The sequence below is a fragment of the Podarcis muralis genome, chromosome 6, assembly GCF_964188315.1.
Source record: "Podarcis muralis chromosome 6, rPodMur119.hap1.1, whole genome shotgun sequence".
NCBI lineage: Eukaryota > Metazoa > Chordata > Lepidosauria > Squamata > Lacertidae > Podarcis > Podarcis muralis.
In genome coordinates this window covers 31,155,640-31,164,707 of record NC_135660.1, presented here as the reverse complement: position 1 = coordinate 31,164,707, position 9,068 = coordinate 31,155,640, and the positions used below count along the sequence as shown (strand labels likewise).

Sequence of the window (9,068 nt, the reverse complement as noted above, 5' to 3'; positions counted from 1 at the left end):
TTTAGGATAAGGATCTGTATGATAGGATTTATATTTATGCCCTTGTTCTTTCATCCTGCCTAGGGAAGTTGGAGAGTGGCCAAGGGAAAAATGTGACCACTGCTTTGAGAGACTGCAGACACATCCTTCTTTTTCTCGCAGTCGGGTACCTTCAACCATGTCCTTCTGCATGGAGGATACAGCCATCAATGACTTCAAGTCATGATGACAGTGTTCTACCTCCAGTGTTGAAGGCTGCATGTCTCTGAATGCTAGTTGCTGGGAATCACAAGTGAGGAGAGTGGTGTTGCGTGTAGATTCTGCTTGTGGGCTTTCCATAGGCACCCCATTTGACTACTGTGAGAATGGGATGCTGGACTAGTTGGGCATTTGGTCTGATCCAGCAAACAGCCATCTGTGGAAAACCCAAATTATTGTTGGCTCCAGTTAAGCATTAAATAATGGGACACGGGTGGTGCTGAGGGACGTGAGTGGCGCTGAGGGTTAAACCACTGAGCCTAGGACTTGCCGATCAGAAGGTCGGCGGTTCGAATCCCCGTGATGAGGTGAGCTCCCGTTGCTCGGTCCCTGCTCCTGCCAACCTAGCAGTTCGAAAACACATCAAAGTGCAAGTAGATAAATAGGTACCGCTCCAGCGGGAAGGTAAATGGCATTTCCATGCGCTGCTCTGGTTTGCCAGAAGCGGCTTAGTCATGCTGGCCACATGTACTGCGGCTGTACGCCGGCTCCCTCGGCCAATAAAGTGAGATGAGCACCGCAACCCCAGAGTTGGCCATGACTGGACCTAATGGTCAGAGGCCCCTTTATCTTTAATGGCTTTTCATGGGGAAAGCACCAGGAGGGAAGCATTTGAACACAATGCTTTAAAGCATGGATTTGTCCCTGGAAAATGCAGGGCAAAAGGTGAGTGTAGAGGAGCCTTAAGTCTCAGTGGTACTTTACCTTTTCCATTATTTTCAGTGGTCCATGGGCTAATTCACCCAATGGAGACAAGGTGGTAAACCTGATTCTGGACTATACTACTTCAAGCTGAAATGGGAAGAAGCAACATGCTTGAATCCTTCTCTATATCAAATAAATATCTACACACAGAAAACTAGATACCAAGACTGAGAATTCTGACCTAGACTTCTCCTTGACATGCTATCTTTCTATACATTTTTGTAGTGATGTGGTCCGAATCATATTGTGAGAACGAAGATAATGCTGTGACTCTTCTACTCATTCAGTAAAATAGTATAGTTTGATTTTGTGCAGTATAAACCTGAAAGTAGCAGGGAAGGCTAGTTATATTTAATAACAGGAATCACATTTGAGATTTGTACAGCAACTACTTTATTATTTTCAAATGCAAACTTTTGCATTTAGCTTGCTATTTTACAATTTTACAAACTAGGTATAAAAGACCATAAATAAATGACATAAGTTATGTGTACCTAAGATTGATGGCGAGGGGAAAATTACAAATTAAAACAAAATAGAAAATCTATATTTCTAACCAAGATTTCATTCAAATCTGCGAACCAAGCAATGCATTGTTAAGATTTTTTTTCTTCTTCCCCAGAATGGACTAAATTATCATATGCCTCATACATTCTAATTTTTTTTAACCACAGTCCTTGCATATTCCAACATACTTGTAGTGATACCAAAAAATAAATGCACTCTCTCTCTCTTTTAAATCTGTCTAATTAGTATTCAGGATGCTTTCTTTCTGGTTATGAAAATGTCACGTAAAAGAAAAATACTGCTTTGAAGTCCTGTTCACTGGCAAGAACCAGCTTCTTCTTCTTTTTGTTTTATACATATATATATATTTAATACATAGATCCATCACAAAGTTAATACAGCAAGAAACCTGGACAAACATCAACTGGTGGGGTTGTGAGCAGAACAATTTTCTAATGTATGGAGGTTTGCTGTTTTGGAGTCCTGTTGATGCCTCATCTTTAACCAGGAAGGAATGGAGGCCAGTTCTCTTATCAATTTCTGGTTGTTGTTAGGTTGTTAGTGTGTTGTGTCTTTCTACCCATCCAAACTCTGTTTAGTACACTTGACTGCAATCCGAGAATGCTGTGTTTGCAGTTCACAACACTTTATGCCCCCCGGCTCCTTGACAGTGCTGTGTCCTGCCATCAGCACAACTACACAAACTGAGAAATACTGATCTTCAATTTTGTGTTCATCAGACCAAAAAAAGAACCTTAGAAATGGGAAAGGAAGAAACAGGGGGGAGGGAGAGGCAAGGATGAAGAATAAACTCCAGAGAAACTGTTCTAGGGCCTCATTCAATGCCAAGCATTTTAAATGCAATATTTACACATTCTTTTCCTTGATTTCCCCCCGCCAGGCATGTAGGTTTGACTGTCCTGTTTCAGCTTGATGTGCTGCACTGTATCTCAGTAGGGAAGAGTCTTCTGTGACCAGAAAGCAGGTCGAGCACATCAACTGCTGAGCTCAAAATGTGGAATGGCAGTCCATTCCCCAGACTCCTGCATTCAGCTCGCCTCCAAGAACAGTCTTCAGAAAATTAACAGTGAACTCTCCAGACTCCGTAAACTTTCCTAGATAGGACTGGTAGGTCATTACCACTTATTGCAAACTGTATTGCAGTTTACCTATGAGAGGAACATGAAAGGGGTTTTTGTTTGTTTTTTTTGCAAATCCCTTGCTTAAACCTTCAAAACCTTTTGTATTCTTTAACTTGGGAGAAAATAAAACAGTTTGCTCAACAATCATTCATGGGCCCCAAACTCCTTGCAGGTGGCACACTGAATAATTTACTTCTGTGAATGGATAAGGATTGCATATTTCTGTTTGTGTTCATCAAGTCTCTCAAAGCTTTTTTTTTTTTCCAGGGCGGGGGAGGAAAAAAAGGCTATTTAATAGTTCAGTTCAAAACAACCCACTGATGGATGAAGACTTCATCTCCACCTACTTTCCCCCTTAAGGTACTGCTGCTTCGATAATGAACAGGCCTCGACAAGACTAATGGTCATCGATCGAATTCTTTATCACAGTTATGGAACTCACAATGGATCACTCCACAACTCGAGTGAAGGCGCCCCTGCTCTAGGCTGAATAACTATTTGTTAAGGTTAGTGTGGCAGCTACATAATACATGAATAGATACAGGACTGTAACATTCAGGAGTGTGTGTGTTTTCTCGTCACCGTTGCATAGCTCACCTACTGGCCTGGAAATTCAACAGCTCAGCAACAACCGCCAAGTTCTCTGAGATGCTATCTGCATGTTCACAGGTGGCCCAGGGCAACAGGCAACACAGAAGCACACACCCACACACCCAAGGCCATACGTACACTCACACATTCCCGGAAGAGATAATAAGTTATTTTCCATTCTATTAAAAAATATTGATATTATCGCAATGGCACACTTTTTTTTCCCCTGTAAAGGATCACTTCACTGTCCCACGCAGTCTCAGCTTTTGTGAACTGGGCTCTGTGCTACGGCACCTAACCCTGGCGTCCATCGTTATGACATGTAGAGCTCTGCTACTTGCACTCATACCGATGCAGCAGTGACATGCAGGAGAAAAAAAGAAGAGAGAACACGCACTTACACAAAAATTAAATAAATGGAGCGAGGAAAGAGAAGTCTGTAGGGCTTTGATACAGTACATTCCTCAAGTGGCAATGAAAGAGCCGCATCTGGGCCATTTCATCTTTCAGTTTTGTTGCTGGCAACAAAAAAAGGAAAAGAAAAAATAGAAAAAAAGAAGAAAGCCAAAGAGACACTCTTCAGGGAGCAATGCTGCTTATGTAGTCCATCTTCAGTGCTGAGCAAACCGGGACACTGGAAGGCTTTTGTCTCTGGCCTGTTATCCTCCAAGGCCAACATGGGCACCAGGAAGGGCTGAGTCCAAGAAAGCAGGATCCATTTTCCCTATTTAAAAAAGACAACCATCAAACTATTATTATTATTTTACATTTGTATACCACCCTTCACCTGAAGATCACAACATAAACATACAAAGTAAGAACACAAAATACATAATAAAATGAAAACAAAAACTAATAACGCTCCTCCCACAAACATATTTTGACGGCCATAAAGTGTTGATCAGTAAAGGCCTGGTTATAGAGAAATGTTTTCATCTGCTGCCCAAAGAAATACAGTGAAGGCGCCAGGCGAACCGCCCCGGGGAGAGCATTCCACAAATGGGGAGCCAACACAGAAAAGGCCTGTTTTCATGTTGCTTCTCTCTAGACCTCTTGTGGAAGAGGCACACAAAGAAGGGCCTCAGATTATGATCACAGGATCCACATTGGTTCAAATGGGCAACCACATGGGAAGACCTGCTATTTTGAGCAGCCAATGCTAGGATGAGGATTGGAATGCCTTTTTCAGCCTATCATCTTGCTGCTTGAATTATTATAGCCATGACTGTAGGGCAGTTTATGATTGCTTTCCATTCATAAGGTCCCTGGTTCAATACTCTGAAATCTCCCTTGAGGACCTGGAAAGCCACTGCCAGTACCAGATAATCCCAGGCTAGATGGACACTGTTTAAGGCAGCATCTTGTGTTGATAAAGTTCCTTTTATGGTTGAGGTTCACAAATCAGCGTAGGAGAGACAGGAGAGTTTACTCTACCCTAGAAATCTGAGGTGGGATGTGTGAGCCTGCTGCTGTTTTCCTAGAATTGCCTAGTATTTCTGTGCTAGAGGGGCCAACAGATTAGTGACATTATCTCCTGTTTTGAATATTTGACACTTTGCTTGCTCGCACAGCTGAACCCTGCAGAAATAAGGACTGCACTCCTCTCAAGACTTGGCCAGTGGAGGGTGGGGAGTTCAGTCCTGCTTTCTGCAATGATCAGCTGCACCAGTGCGTTCCCCATGTGGAACTCAGCTATGTAGCCAAACACAGCATAATTGAACTCCCTCCTCATTAGCCGGTGGGCAGAAAGTTCAGTCCTGCTTGGTCAATATCTCCCCTCATCCCCGTAGGTCAATTTCAACACGTGGACAGGACCATTTTGACACCAGATGATTGACAGGTAGGTGGTTCTACCCACCTGCCAAAGCAGGTTGGAGGAGATAAATATCTGGCCCATTGGGTGAAAAAGGTTCCCCACATCTGAGCTATAACATGCCTCACTAGAGCCTTGGGCTGACACTCTCTGTCTCTTACATGGTTTGGAGAAGGGCTTTATTAATTTAATTTCAAGGAATCCTCTCTTAGGATTTGATGTTAATCAGAGACAGTGGTTTAAAACAAGCTCTGGTGAATTGATAATAAGCCAACTTCACAAAGCCAAAGGTGAATTGTTTGTCTAGACCAGTGTTTCCCAACCTTTTTTGGGCAAAGGCACACTTGTTTCATGAAAAAAATCTCGAGGCACACCACCATTAGAAAATGTTTAAAAAATTAACTCTGTGCCTATATTGACTATATATAAACTTTTACTTATGTAAAAAAAAATAAAAAAATAGTAACAGCATAGAAGGTAATGGTTAGGCCCTCTTCCAAATATGCTGGGTTTTTATTTGCAGGGACTGTTCTACATGGGAAAGCATTCAGCACTGTCATTCTCCCATCAGCTATCTGAATTGGTACTATTCTGGGTCAACTTACTCTGCTGCATGTGTAGATGAAAATGGCACCAAGTGTGGGGGAGGGGGCAGAACAGGTTTCAGATACAGGATATTAAGCATACACGTACTTCAGATTGAACTGGTTGCTTGCTTTGCAAGTTTTCATTTCCCAAATGACTGCCTTGGCAAGCGCAATACCTACCAGGCTCAAGGCCGGTCTCGCGCTGCCGCTTCCCGCGCTCTCAAGGACCCGAGAGGAGGAAGGCGTGAAGGGAATCCCGAATACCTGGGCCTAAGCCATCCAGGGCTTTAAAACTTAATTTTGAACTGGGCTCAGAAATGAACATGAAGGCAGTGCAGCTGTTCCCTATGACTGGAAGCCAATGCACACAGTCCAGGCTCCCATCAATAGTCTGGCTGCAGCATGCCAAACACTTAGCAGTTTCAATCCTGTGTTGAGCATGCTACAGTCATCCAAACATGGCATCGCTAAGGCACAAATGGCCAGATCAGCCATTTCAAGGGGCAGATGCAATGGGCACACCAACCTAACTTGCTCAGAAGCACTCCTAGCTGCAGCAACCACCTGAGCATCCAGATTTAAAACCGAGTCTAGGAGGATGGCTAACCCCATTCAAGACAGGTCGCATTCTGGTCCCTGGACTGGCCATTCAACTTGACCAGGAGCATGGAAGACCTTTGCCATCTCTGGATTGCGTTTCCATTGACTTGTCCACCCACAGACTTGTGCTGCCTCGGAGCAGATGCACAGGGAGGCAGGCACTGCCTGTTGACCTCCCCATTGAGAGCCATCAGTGGGCTTGGTGGTGGCTATGTTCCACTTCCACCTCTGAATACCAGTTAAACTCCAGTCCTGCTTGTGGGCTTCCCAGAAGAGACATCTGGTTGGCCAACGTGGTCTGAACTAGATGGGTCCCCCTTGGCCAGATCCAGCAGCAGGGAGCATTTTTAATGTTCTGAAACTGACTCTGAAAGTGGGTGCAGAGTAGGGCCATTGTGCTTAAATTAATGACCAGTGGCCTGGTCTTGGGTCTGGGGACTTCGCTGTTCCCAGGTCCCAATGGGTCAAATAGCAGGGAGCTCAGATAAGGAGCAGGTGCAGGTTTGCCCCACAACCACAAGATGGGAGAGCGGTAGAGCCAGTTTTCCTTTGCTTTGAACTAAAGGCACCCTTTATCAAAGTTCTTTTTCCTTAGGCACTGGTGTGTGTTGTCTTGAACTATACACTATTTAATATACCTATTCCAGTATGATTTTAAATAAAAATAGAAGAAGAAATAATAATGATTTTTTAAAAAAGATGACGAGATGGGCTTCCAGGCAGACTGGAGCTCCAACGGGGAGGAGACAGGAGCCTGTCCCAACAGAGCAGAGCAGAAGCAAATGTTGCCTCCCCCCGCCCTGCCGCCGCACTCAGGAGTCGGAGGATACGGAGCTGCAGTTTGGACAGCAGCAGTTTCTTCCTTGCAAGGGAGCCCCAGCGGCACTGCGAGTGCGGGTGGCCAGGATGTCCTGCTGGGGCCCCGAGCTGCTGCAGTTGCTCCCGGGGAGGGGGCTAGTCCTCCGGGCCCGGAGAAAGCCGGTGTGTTGGCGCGGGGAGGGGGGCGGTATTTCGTAGCCAGGCTCCCGCAGCCAAGTTGCTGGCAGGCGCCCACTTTGCTCCAGCCACCCAGATGCCGGCGCGGTCCTCTTCGGGGTGGGAGGCGCCCCTGCTTTGCGGTGTAGCACACCGCCCGCCCCGCTCGGCTCCCTCCACCCCACTCTGCGCAGCTGAACCGGCAGCAGCTTCGCCTCTCCCTGCCCAGCCCGGGCGCGCCGCCTGCGGCAGGACCTGCGCCGGGTCCCCGCTCTCCACTCGCCTCCGCCTTTCCCTTCCCCGCCTGCCGGCCCCGCTACCTACCCACCAGGGCGACCCCCAGCCAGCCCCTGGCCCCGCCGCCCGCGCCCCCGGCCATCTCCTCGCCAGCTGCAGCGCCGCAGTGGCCTCTTCTTCCGGCCCGAGCGAGCGAGCGGCGTCCCAAGTGTGGCTCTTGCTCCGCCACTGCCTGCCCTCGCTGCCAGCCTCCGCGGCTCTCTCGGTCTCCAAAAGTTGCCGCGCGCGCGACCCGCCCCCTCGAGCAGCCGCGCCTGGGAGGCTCCGAGGGGCGGAGGCAGCCGGCTCCGAGCTCGGCTTGGCGGGACCGCCTCCTCCGCAGCGAGCCCTGGACTGGACCGAGCGAGCAGAAAGCCTCTTTGCCCGGCCCGCGAGGCTGGCGAAAGTTGCGGGACTGGCCGGTAGGCAGCGCCGACGGGGCGAGTCGGTTGGGGAGCCCTGTCTGCAAGCAGGCAGGGAAGGCTGTTCGCGTGGGTCACTTTTTAGAAAGGCAGAGAGCCTCCGCCGGAGTGAGGATCCTAAAATCTGGGTCGGGACCAGTAAAAAGGACGAGAAACTCGCTTCCTCGCCCTTGATGCCAGGGGCTCCCAAGCCAGTCTCTGCAGCCATGACTGCCGGGAGCATCAGAGTGGGTGAAAGTCCTCCTCGCCGCCGCCGCCCCGCCTCTCGCCGCCCGACTCCCTCCCACGGCACACCAGGCAACGTCTCGCGGCACACAAGTGTGCCGCGGAACACCGGTTGGGAAACACTGGTCTAGACCAGGCTTCTTCAACCTCGGCCCTTCAGGTGTTTTGAGACTACAATTCCCATCATCCCTGACCACTAGTCCTGCTAGCTAGGGATCATGGAGTTGTAGGCCAAAAACATCTGGAGGGCCGAGGTTGAGGAAGCCTGGTCTAGAATTTGTGCTAAACCACAATTTCTGATTTCTGTGTAACACTAAACCAGGATTCTTTGAAAGGGAAAATACATACTGGCAAATTCCTTCTCCAAGCCACATAAGATTTGGAGAGGGGTTTGTATGTGAGAGGGTGACTGAGGCTTTACTCAGGTCCATTCTGATTTTTAAACATAGTGCTAAATCATGGTTTAGTCCATTGTCCATGAAAATCATTCTTTGGCTGTATCCTAGTTCAGCCAAGTATGTTCAAAACAAGTATGTCTGTATACATGACTGCATGTATATAGCTTACATCACTGCAGGTTGGGAAGAGAGGCCCCAAATTTCTCTGCATTTCAAAACAAAATTAAACAAGGTCTGATAAGATCTCTTTAAATTTGAGGGGGGAAACCTGGAGAGTCAAATAATTTGGAATGGGTGGAGGTGAAATTTAACGCTATGCTATTTTTTTCCAGTAAGAAATTTCTCCTCCCTTTCAATGAAATTGCTATTTGTCCTTTTAGGGTTAAAAGAAACATAGAAACTTGGAGGAAACCATTTTCAGTGAATTTAACAGCATTGGGGGTGTTATAAAAGCTCATCTCCCTGAGTCTAACTCTATTCTGAATGTTCATGCAAACATACATACCCACACACCAGCTGCTTTTTGGAAAAAGTTTTATCAAGTCGGGGAGATGGACTTCCATTCTTATTTGGCTGAGGAAGACTTTAAT

The 9,068-nt window shown here is 47.1% G+C and overlaps 1 protein-coding gene across 1 annotated transcript in view; it reads right to left on the bottom strand.

Annotated features, from left to right (window-relative positions):
• Positions 1 to 1,311: 1,311 nt before the first annotated feature.
• The window catches only part of EPHA4 (EPH receptor A4), a 159,302-nt gene continuing 151,545 nt past the window's right edge, over positions 1,312 to 9,068 (bottom strand). The window contains exon 18 of the mRNA XM_028731050.2: positions 1,312 to 3,906. The gene's annotated coding sequence lies outside the window, so the exon portion shown is untranslated. The remainder of the gene's footprint in view (positions 3,907 to 9,068) is intronic.